Source organism: Sorex araneus, chromosome 2 (genome assembly GCF_027595985.1).
Source record: "Sorex araneus isolate mSorAra2 chromosome 2, mSorAra2.pri, whole genome shotgun sequence".
Classification (NCBI taxonomy): domain Eukaryota; kingdom Metazoa; phylum Chordata; class Mammalia; order Eulipotyphla; family Soricidae; genus Sorex; species Sorex araneus.
In genome coordinates, this window is record NC_073303.1 from 369,120,659 (window position 1) to 369,133,033 (window position 12,375).

Sequence of the window (12,375 nt, forward strand, 5' to 3'; positions counted from 1 at the left end):
CTATGGTCCCCCAAGCACAACCAGGAGTGCAAAGACAGGGGTAACCCCTGAGCACTGTCAGGAGTGGCCCCAGACCAAACCAACAGAGGCTCTGGCCAGTAAGGCCCACGTGAGCCACGTGGCAGCGCGTGCTTTTCCTGTGCGAGGCAGGTTCCAGCCCTGCACCAGTGAGCGCGGCCCCCAGCGTTTGAACAGAACATGGTGCCGTGGGGCTGCCGGCCCCCACCATGCTGTCCGGGGCCCACCGGCTCGCAGAGGCCCCTGTCTGTCTCCGAGAGGCTCCGGTGCAAGGAAGGAGACACACGGGGGTGATTTCCAGGCTCCAGATTCTCCACATTGGGTGTTGGAGGGCATCAGATGAAGATCCCTCTTTGGCTTTGACTGATTTTAAAATGTCTTATTCTTGAAGATTTCAGATACACACAGAGCTAGAGATAATGTAGCGATATTATCTGTGTTTTCATTCACTGGATTTGAATTATAGTAGTGGTGAGCATACAGGGTTAAAAAATAAAAATAATGAAAATAAAATAATAAAGACTAGGGACCTCAGGGCTAGTTCAGCAGGCAGGTCCTTGCCTTGGACACAGTCAACCCAGCTTCAATCTCTGTAACCCCAGATGGTCCCCTGAGCCCTGCCAGGATCTGTGCTGTGATCCCAGAGCACAGAACCAGGAGTAAGCACTATAAACACCACCAGGTGTGACCACTCCCCACCCCCACCAAAACAAAGGAAAAACAGAAAACAATGACTACTACCAAAGGTATCCAATTCAGCCACTTCTACGCCAAGGGAACCACTGCCAAATTGATTTTACGTATTTGACATGTTCCATGCATGTACATCTGCACAGGTGTCCTTTAAAAAGTGAAATCACGGGACTGGAGAAATATATAACAGATAAGCATTGAAAGGTAGGGACCAAAGGTGTTCATTTAAAAGATTTTCTCATCTCCTGCCTGACACAACTCCCAAGTTTCGGGCTTGGTGACAGGCGGGAGGTTCCCTGTGACCCCCTGCCCCGAGTCTGGGGGTCTCCTGGCTGCCTCCTGCCCAGTGCAGTTTAGTGCTCTACTCTCCCTTCCTGCCCCACCACCCCAACCCCAAGTGAGTCTTCCTTGGGGCTTCCCCCGCTCAGCTCCTGAATGACGACCTTCCCGCAGGCAGTGACGTGCAGTGACTCTGAGAGGGGGACCTCCCGTGGCAGTGTGGTTCGGCGGCCCCAGGGCTCAGCTTTGGGGTTCCTACCCATCACTGAAGCTCCTTGTTCTGCGGCCACTGCCTGTACTGCCCGGGGCTTCCTCTGGCTCTGTGCCCAGGGTTGGCTCCTGGCTGCACCCACCCTCCTCGCAGTCCTCTCTCGGGCCCAGGCTGCGTGGTCTCCAGCAAGTGCTTTGCTTCCTTGCGCTTCCCCCTTCACCCCCGAGGGAACCTAGTCACGGAACCCACTTCCCGAGGGCCACTGTGAGAGTGAGGGACTGTGCCCAGGGAACTGTGGGTGTTGGCATCACCCGTGCTGACAGAAACCGTGGGTTTGTCATTACTGCACAGAGAGCAACGCTGGGGACTGCCCTCCACGAGCAGGTACAGCATCGAACCCTGTTGTCGCCTGGGCGTGTGGAAACACTGGATATCGTCATTACCGGCATGAGCAGGCATCCGATGTTGTGGATACTGTGGTTGCTGTCATACTGTGCTGATAGAGCACCGGATGTTGTCTCTTCTGCATCTACAGAAACGTTGGTTACTGCCCCTTATCTGCTTTCCCTGTCTCAGTAAAGGGGAAAGGCCGTGCATGACGTTCAGCCTCTAGTGCCCAGACGTCCGAGGAGCAGGTTTCTCTGCTGCCTTTCTCGTCAAGTCTCTGCAGTCGGACCCTCCAGGAGAGAGAAAATAGCGCCTGCCACGACTTCCGGTGCTCTGAGCCCTCACAAGGACCCTAAGGAGACCTCCATGTTGGAATTTGTTTTCCTGCGAAATGAACACCACTGGTGTTGGAGAACACTACTGGCCTTCATATGACTCCAGGCACCTGAGGTTTTAAATAACTACTTTGCTGCTGCTTGCTTACACTCAAGGCCAGCCAGGACTCCTGCTTTCTTCTCGCTAACAGCTCCCCTCAGAATGGGGGAGATCTGGAGCTGCAAGCTGCTCCATCCACAGGTCAAGGTTGGGACAGGGAATCGCTCCCTTCTTTTCCCCTTACAATTGCTCTGACTATTTGGAAACTTTTATGGTCCTATACAAATTTTTTTTTTTTGGTTTTTGGGTCACACCCAGCAATGCTCAGGGGTTACTCCTGGCTTTGCACTCAGGAATTACTCCTGGCGGTGCTTGGGGGACCATATGGGATGCCGGGGATCAAACCCGGGTTGGCCACGTGCAAGGCAAACGCCCTACCCACTGTGCTATCGCTCCGGCCCCGGTCCTATACAAATTTAAGTAGAGTTTGCTCCAGGTTCTTGAAGAATATCGTTGGAATTTCAATGGGTATTGCATTAAATCTGTCTAATTTGGTTTGGAAAGTCAGCTTGACAATGTTTATTCTTCCAGGCCATTAACAGGGACTGTCTCCCACCCCCCGGGTGTCTCCTTCTGTAATAGTCACAACTGCTTGGTACAGGGGCGAAGAGAGATTCACAGGCCTCTGGAACAGAACTGAGAGTCCTGAGATTTACAGGCCATTAATCTATGGCAAAGGAGCTAAGCACATTAGGTGGAACAAAGAAAGTCTCTTCAATAAATGGTGCTAGGAAAACTGGATAGCCACATGTAAAAAAAAAAAAAATTAAAATTGGAACTGTGTCCTATACCATTCATGAAAGTAAACTCAAAGTGGATTAAAGACCTTGAGATTAGATCAGAATCCATAAAACACATTGAGGAAAATACTGGCAGATTTCTCCAGAAAATGGACATTTAGAGGTGTCTTCAATGAACTGACCAGAGGCAAAGACCAAAAAAACAAAAATATACAGGATGACTACATCAAATTAAGAAGTTTCTGCATAACAAAAGATGCTCATGCTAAAATAAAACACCATAAACACCATACTAAATGGGAGAAAATACTTGCCCACAATGCATCAGATAAAGGGCTTATTTTTAATGTCTCTAAAGCTCTCACATAGTTCAAAAACAAACTCATCCAAAAATGGGGAGAGAAGAAGCATACATCTTCTCAAAGAGTCTTCTCTTTGGCCATACAGATGGCCAGTAGGCATATGAAAAAGTGCTCATCAGTGAGAGAGAGAGAGAGAGAGAGAGAGAGAGAGAGAGAGAGAGAGAGAGAGAAGGAAAGTCCTGCCATAAAGACAGACTGGGGGAAGGGTGGGGGGAGGGAAACTGGGGACATTGGTGGTGGGAAATGTGCACAGGTGGAGGGATGGGTGTTGGAACGCTGTATGACTGAAACCTGACCAATAATCAGCTTTGTAACTTTCACGATGAATCAAAATTAAAGTTAAAAAAGTGCTCCTCATCACTTATGGCTAGAGAAATGAGCATCAAAAATAAAATGAGGTAGAAATGGCTGAATGGGTTACCTTTTGGTAGTAGTCTTTGTTTTGTTTTTTGGGTTTTTTTTTTGTGTGTGTGTGTGTGTAGGGTGGGGGTGGTCACACCAGTATAAAGGTCTGGAAAAAGCCACTGTTGGTTGAGAACTGTTGGGGGGAATGTCATCTCGTCTAACCCGTTTGGAAAGAAACATGGAGATCTCTCAAAAGAGTAGGAATGGGACTTCCATATGACCCAGCGATGCCCCTTCTTGGCATCTACCCCCCAAACACAGAAACATGACTCTGAAAGCATGTACAGACACCTGAGTTCATCACAGTGCTTAGTACGGCAGCCGAGATACGGAAACAACCCAAATGCCCCACTGTGGATGGATGGATCAAGAAGTACATGATAGAATACTATGGAGCTATCAGAAAGGACAAAAATCCTGCATTTTCCCATAAGCTGGACGTAACTGAAGGCTAATGTGCTGAGTGAAGGGAGCCAGAAGGGAACGGATAGATCCAGAATGATTTCTTTCCTACTAGGGTTTAAAGAGACACAGTTGCAGGCCAAGAGATACTGTTGACATTAAATTGCTTGTCTTGCATGCAGCCAACCCAGGTTTGGTCTCTGGCACTATATATGGTACCTCAAGCCCTGTTAGCAGTGATCCTTGAACCCGGGGCCAGCAGTGCTCCAGATGTGACCCTAAAACAAAAACAAAGCCCCGAGCACTGCCAGATGTGAACCCCAAAACAAAAAAGATGCAGTAAGGGGGCAACAAATAGCCAAAGTGAACAGAAGTGGAGTGTGGGCCACAGAACTTAGCTTGGGGTTGGAGGAGTCGTGTTCGAATGGGAGCATTTGGAAGCTTGGTGGAGAGACCAGAGCACTCTGGTGACGGGTGTGGTATTGGAATGATCACTTGTCACTTGTCATCCCGTTGACCCTCGATTTGCTCGAGCGGGTGCCAGTATCATCTCCATTTGTCCCTGTCACGTGCTAGTGTAGCCCAGTGATATCTGCTCGCTCCAGGAACAGGAAGAGCCTCAAACCATTCATTCAGGGTTTTGACGAACAAGTCTGACCATCTCGTTGCTGGGCGGCCATGAGGTCTTTTGACGTCCATGGAATCCAGTCGGTAACAGCTCTAGTCCAGCGGTCGTCTCTGAATTGCATTACGTGTCCGGCCCATCTGATTTTCGATGCCTTGGCAAATGAGACAGCGTCCCTGATTCTTGACCGTCGACGGAGGTCGGAATGATGGATGCACAGAATTATTGGGATCTCCCGTCTCAATCCCAGGGAGGACTGGACACGTGGGCCTGCTGATTTGCCCTCGGGGAGAGGTGCCCCGGCTCTCCCCTCTGACCGGCTCTCACCACCAGTTGGCCCTAACTCAGATATCTCCACATATCTAGAGAAGTCGTCCAGCACAGAGCGGCCTGCCCTTCCTTCTGCAGCTCTAGAAAGGAAGGAATTCGGCACATGTCACGGGCAGGGCCCCTTGGGGACGCTCCTGGCTCGGCACAGCTCTCACCTGCAGCTGAGGAGAGCGGCACAGTTCTGCTGGGATCTCTCCTTCCTCATTTTCCATCATATGGATCAATATTGATTTGAATTCCTTGCGTGAGCTAGCACCTTCCTGCACGAGAGAATGGGTGATCACTGAGTTAGCCAGGACCACCTCCTGTGCTGGAAGCTCTGACCTGTGCCTGGAATATTCTTCCATCACCTTCCTGGGCAATTCCAGCAAAACGTTTATGAAGAGTCCATTTGAAAGGAAAAAATAAGCCAACCAGAAACCCGCTCAGCTGTAGAGATTCTGGACTCACCAGAATGCAGTTCGAGGAAAATGCACCATGTGTCACAGGCTGCTTCTCAGACCGCAGGGCTGACCTGCCCCTGAAAATCTGTCGCACGAGGCAGTTTCCGTAGCTCGTGGGGTACTTCTTTTTTTTTTTTTTTTTGTTTTTGGGTCACACCCGGCGATGCACAGGGGTTACTCCTGGCTCTTCACTCAGGAATTACCCCTGGCGGTGCTCAGGGGACCATATGGGATGCTGGGATTAGAACCCGGGTCGGCTGCGTGCAAGGCAAACGCCCTACCCGCTGTGCTATCGCTCCAGCCCCGCGTGGGGTACTTCTGTAGTGTTCCTCCAGCACAGGCAGAAACAGGAAGCGTCTGCGGCCGGCGGGGAGGGCGGGGGTTAAGGTACTGGCCTGGCCCTTGGCAGGCCCTGGTTCAAATTCCCAGGACCACACGTGGCCTTCCCAAGCCCCTCCACGGTGATTCCTGAGCACAGAGTCAGGAGTAAGCCCTGAGCACAGCCGGGTGTGGCCCCCAAACAAGCACAGTTTTTTGGTTTGTTTTTTTTTTCTTTTTGGGTCACACCCGGCGATGCACAGGGGTTACTTTACTCCTGGCTCTGCACTCAGGAATCACCCCTAGCGGTGCTCAGGGGAACCATATGGGATGCTGGGAATCGAACCCGGGTCAGCCACGAGCAAGGCAAACGCCCTACCCGCTGTGCTATTGCTCCAGCCCCCAAGCACAGTTTTAAAAGATGCGATCAGCACAGTGCTGGGGGCGCCGGCCCCTGGGAGAGGAAGCCTCATCTTCCCTGCCGTGATGACATCATCAGAAGAGAACAGCTTGGTTTCCGCAGAGACACGCTGGGGAGGCGGCTTGCTGTCAGCAGGGTTTCATTTGTGGGGGATCCAGAAAGGCAGCCCGGCGGGGTCGCCGTGACAGATCAAAGACTCTCCCAAAGGTGGACACCTTCTAGAGCTCAATTGTCTTCTAGAACTTTCTGAGCTGAAGATGGCCTTCTGAACCTGCATGGCCTGGGAAGTAGCCCCTGTGGCCCATGAGCACTTGAAAGGTGGCTGGTGTCCACCGAGCAAACAGAATTCCAATCCTGTTTCATCCTCACTTCCGGGGGAAAGTAGGCACGTTTCGTCGGAGCGGGTGAAGGTCAGATTATGCTTTTCCTGGGGGACTATGCATCTAGAGACGGCTGAAGCAGGCTTGCATGCACCGACTTCTACTGTCTTTGTTTGTTTTCTGGGTTTGGGTCACACCTGTGATGCTCAGGGCTGACTGACTCCTGGCTCTGTGCGAAGGAATTACTCCTGGTGGTGCTCCGGGGACCACCAGGGATGCCAGGAACCGAACCTGGCTTAGCTGTGTACAAGTCAAATGCCCTCCCCACCGTATTATCGCTCTGGCCTCATAGTCTATGGTCTTGCCTGCACTAGCCATGTCTTCTCGGCCTTGTAGTGACACAGAGCCCAGACCAGAGTCACTCAGACGGGGCCAAAGCTGCAGCACCCTCAGGCCGGGCCAGCCGTCAGTGTCTTGGAACATTTCAGCACTAAGTGTGGAGGATTCGGATAAAGGTCCATGCAGAGTGACACACAGTGAATCCCCGAGGTCAGCAGCTCCCCGAGATCTCTCGGACCCCGTACCAAATAGCGAATATATCGTACTTTCCTTCTGAAAGTTCACATACCTGTTTTCTATAGCTGGGTTGGATTATAAAGATACCCAGACATCGAAAACTTCGTTGTTTAATGGTTCCTTCCTCCACTGTAATCTGTGGGTGTGCTTTGGTCTATTCAACCATTTCCCATATCGGTGTATTTCCAGTCTTTTGCATGTGGTGTTATCCTTTGTTCATATCATGTATTATTACTCAGATTCTCGCATCAGCGTCGCTTGTATTTGGAGCGAGTCCTGGGAACAGAGGCGGCAGGATGGCCGAGTCGGAGGCTGCTCAGTCTTCCTGGCTTCGGTCAGACTCTGAGCTGTGCTACCCGGCGTCCCCCCAGCGGTGAGCCTGCGGTTCCCTCCTGGACGTTTGCCGCTGGAGAAGGGGGTGAGCGGTGAAATCGTAGCTCGGGGAGGCGCGGCCTTCCGTTTCCTAAGAGTAGGCCTCCTTTGGGTTTGTAACATCCTGGAGACTGAGACTGGGTTCGGTCCCCAGTGCTGTAAGACAGAGTTTGTGAAGCAGACAGACTTGAGGCATCAAGCTCTCGTCCAGAGGAGCTGGGCCAGGAGGGATTTGTGTTAGTGGCACAACTGAAGTTTATAGAACAAGAAAGCGGAATCTCTCTCTGTCTCCTCAGCACTTGTGCTGTTGAGTTTGGGGTATTTATACTCATGATAGTCTGAGGATACTTTTTTTAAATTTTTTTTTAAATTTTTTAAATTTTATTTATTTTTCATTAGTGAATCACCGTGAGGGTACAGTTACAGATTTATACACTTTTGTGCTCATGCTTCTGAGGATACTTTTTTTTTTTTTTTTTTTTTTTTTTTTTTGCTTTTTGGGTCACACCCGGCGATGCTCAGGGGTTATCCTGGCTGTGCACTCAGGAATTGCTCCTGGCGGTGCTCAGGGGACCCTATGGGATGCTGGGAATCGAACCCGGGTGGACCAACTGCAAGGCAAACACCCTACCCACTGTGTTATATCACTCCAGCCCCATGATACTTATTTTTTTTGGGGGGGAAGGGATCGACATTGGAGCTGTACCCAGCAGTGTTAAGGGATAACTCCTTGCTCACTGCTCAGTCCTCAGTGCTCAGAGAACCATATGTGATTTGGGAGATCTAGCCGGGGTCTCCCGCATGCAAAGCCAGCGCCTCTCCCTGTACTCTCTCTCTCTCCAGCCCTGTTCATGAGTGTTCGAGGGGGTTTCTGGGGTCCATCCTATAGAAACAAGCCTTTGTGCCCCCACGTGGAATGCACTGGTAGAAATGGAGGAAGTTTCCAGCTCCTTGCAGCAGCTGGAGCCCTGCACATGTCTGTGTTTCCGCATTGCTGTCGGCTCCGACTCCCCCCCCCCCGCGCCCCGCCCCGCACTCCCCGGTCTGGGTCTGGGGAGCAGTTGTGATGTGACAGCACCCAGTCCTCCCCGAGCCATCTTCCTTCCACCATCTCAGTCTTGGCCCAAATCCTCTTACTCAAGCCCTGCAGATTGCCCGACTTGACATTTTGTGGTAATCCTGTCGTGTTTATGTGTATGTTTGTTGTGTGTGCATGCGTGTGTGTATGTGTGTGTTTGTTATGTATGCATGTGCACACACGCGTGTGTGTTTGTTGTGTGTGCATGCGCATGTATGTGTGTGTTATGTGTGCGTGTGCACACGTGAGTGTGTGTGTGTGTGCGTGTGTGCGCGTGTGTGCGCGTGTGTGCGCGTGTGTGTGTGCGTGTGTGTGTGTGTGTGTGTGTGTGTGTGTGTGTGTGTGTGTGTGTGTGCCACCGCGGTCTCTTCATGCTCACGGCCGGGGCTGGGCCCTGGCTGCTTGCTGATGGATTCTCCTCCACCCTTCCCCATCACAGGATCCAAACTCCCCGTCCCCGTAAGTCACTTAGGCGTTCTGTTGGAGCTGGGGACTGTCCCTTCTCCGCTTCTCCAGAGGTCACAGGCTCCCGCGGGATCGATCTGATCTCCACCTCCTGCTCCTGGTCCCCTCCCTCTGCCTCTGGAGCTTATTTTCCTCTCCCACTTCCTAGCGGGGAGATCTTCCTGATAGGAAACAGAGCGGCATTGAGAGCCCTGACAGCCCTGCTTTCTCCCGGCGGATACTCACTCCCGCCCCCCGGGCCTCCCCCCTGCTCTTCCTAGTTCCCGGCCCCCGAAGGAGCAGCTGCCCCTGGGCTGGCCTCAGCAGTTTTGCCCAGGCCTTTGCCTTGGCCACGGAACTTCCGGACCCCCTCGAAGGCCCCTTGGCTGGCCTCGTGCTCCCGGCCCATCCCCAGGGCTCCGGGGCTCGTCCCTGGCGCCCTGCAGCCATTAACTAGCGGAGGGTGTTTGTGTTTTGATTTAGTCACCATGAATAAACCAGTTTAGTTTTACGGGCTCAATACCTGAGGGATGTTTTTGAAACCATCCAAGTGGCACTCTAGTGGAGGGGAGGAAGCAGAGGGCAGTAGCGACAGCTGACTGGGAGACTGTAACACTGCAGCACTGTCTTCCAGTTGTTCATCAATTCCAGCGGGCACCAGTAACATCTCCATTGTGAGACTTGTTACTGTTTTTGGCATATCGAATATGCCACGGGGAGCTTGCCAGGTTCTGCCGTGCAGGCGGGATATTCTCAGTAGCTTGTCGGGCTCTCCGAGAGGGACGGAGGAGTCAAACCTGGGTCGTCCATGTGCAAGGCAAATGCCCTACCCGCTGTGCTGTCGCTCCCAGGTTCCTTATTGCCTGGTTGTCTCCGCCAGGCTCTCAGGGGCCATCGACGCAGTGGTCCTTGTCCTGACATTCAGGTGTGGGGACACCCAGGACCTTCCCTCCCTCCCTGCTGCCTTCTGACCTGCGACACGAAAGACACAAGGACTCGATTTGTTCTGCAAGTCAGAAGCCCCTTCAGCCCCCCATCTCCTCTCCTGCTGCTGTGTCCTTGGTCAAGGATGGTCCGTCCTTCATTCCCTCCTTCATTCCCTCCTTCCTTCCTTCCTTCCTTCCTTCCTTCCTTCCTTCCTTCCTTCCTTCCTTCCTTCCTTCCTTCCTTCCTTCCTTCCTTCCTTCCTTCCTTCCCTCCTTCCTTCCCTCCTTCCTTCCTTCCTTCCTTCCTTCCTTCCTTCCTTCCTTCCTTCCTTCCTTCCTTCCTTCCTTCCTTCCTTCCCTCCCTCCTTCCTTCCTTCCTTCCTTCCTTCCTTCCTTCCTTCCTTCCTTCCTTCCTTCCTTCCTTCCTTCCTTCCTTCCTTCCTTCCTTCATCCCCCCTCCCTCTTTCCCTCCCTCTGTTCCCACCCTCCCTCCCTTCCTTCCTTCAGCAGCTGCCCTGTTTCCTTGCCCCACCTGTCCGATTATCCCCTGCAGGCAGTTGCACATTGGGTTCTCACTATCTGTAGTCGTCACTGTGGCTATGAGGTCACAAGGGACTGAGCCATTGCTTGTCAGAAAATTCAGGTTTCAGCTCGTTTGAGTCTTCCATCCCGACGGTCCCTTTCATCAGCTAGTCAGTGTGTTTTTCTTTACAAACGCCTTTATTAGATAGTGTTAATGAGTGACTTGAACTCATGCCAACCCGCGCCCCGGCAGCACTGTTTACAATAGCCAGAATTTGGAAAAAACCAGAGTGCCCGAGAACAGATGACTGGTTAAAAGAAACTTTGGTACATGTACACAATGGAATACTATGCAGCTGTCAGAAAAGATGAGGTCATGAACTTTATATATAAGTTGATTAACATGGAAAGTATCATGCTAAGTGAAATGAGTCAGAAAGAGAGAGACAGACATAGAAGAATTGCACTCATCTGTGGAATATAAAACAACAGACTGAGAGACTAACACCTAAGAATAGTAGAAATAAGTACCAGGAGGTTTGCTCCACGGCTTGGAAGCCGGCCTCACATGCTGGGGGAAAAGGCAGCTCAGATAGAAAAGGAACAACCAACTAAAGTGTGGTTGGAGGACCTGCTCGGGATGGGAGATGGATGCTGAAAGTAGACTATAGATTAAACACGACGGCCACCCAATACCTCTATGCAAACCACAACAACCAAAAGGAGAGAGAGAACAAAAGGGAATGCCCTGCCACAGAGGCAGGGTGGGGTGTGGGGGATGGGATGGAGGGTGGGAGAGATACTGGGGTCATCGATGGAGGAGAATGGGCACTGGTGGAGGGATGGGTACTCGAGCATTGTATGACTGAAACACAAGCACGAAAATATGTAAATCTGTAACTGTACCTCACGGTGATTCACTAATAAAAAATAATTAATTAAAAAAATCAAATACAGTTTCCGGAAATGGAGGGATGAACTTTATCCACACTGGCACCCTCTGGCCACCCCTGCTCCCTACCCACACTGGGGCACAGAACTAGCTCCCGGGGCTGGTCACGCCTCTCCAGGTCTGTGTGTGATGCACAGGCTGTGAAATATGCCTGGACTTTTGTCATCTGGCTCACGAGTCTCTGCGCTGACTTTGAGTCAGTCTCTGCCTCTTGGTATCCTTGCTGGACCAGCCCTTCCGCTTCCTGTTAGTGGCTGCAAGGTGCCCTTCAACCAACACCTTTGGGAAAGTCGAAGGACAAACAGAGGTTAGGTCATGCCCTGTGGCAATAGTGGGGGGCATAGGGGGGGTGAGAGTGTCAGGGCTGGGCCCTGTTCTTCTTGGGACCCAGGGTGGGTCCGTGGGTGCCTTCAGACCATCCGTGTGATGAACGTGAAGAATGGGAGGAGAGACAAGGACATATATGTTCCCATGAGGGTTACAGAAATCACCCAGATTCTGCACAACACATGGGGCCACCCATGGGGAGGTGGCCTGGCCCTCTCGTGCCCTCTGCGGGCGGGCAGCTGAGCTAGCCCGGTGAGGGGTTGGCCCTGCTGACCAGGTCATCAGATGCAAACGTGGTCGAGGAACCAGGTGATATTGTGCCTTGCCCAGGGCCAGCGCAGTGAAGGGCCTCCATGAGGAGGTGCTGGGGACACACGTGGACATCGCAGGGTCCACTGGGCCTGTCTCTCCTTCACCAAGACTGTTCTCTGCCTGCCATGTGCTCTGAAGATTAGGTGTCATCTTACAAAGGCCACCAAGGCAGTTGACAGTTGCTCACCGTAGCTCCACGTTCATTTAATTAAAAAATTTCTTGGAGTTGGTGGGGGGGGCAGACCTGTCAGTGCTCAGGGATCACTCCTGGCTCGGTGCTCAGGGATCACTCCTGGCAGGGCTCGCGGGACCATAGGGGGCGCTGGAAGATTGAACCCAGGCTGTCACCGTGAAAGGGAAGTGCACTGCACACTTACTAATTGCTCTGGTCCCTACATCTACTTTTAATTCTGAGTACCACGTTGACATGGCTCTTTTTTTTAGCTTCTTGGGTCACACTCAGCGATGCTCAGGGGT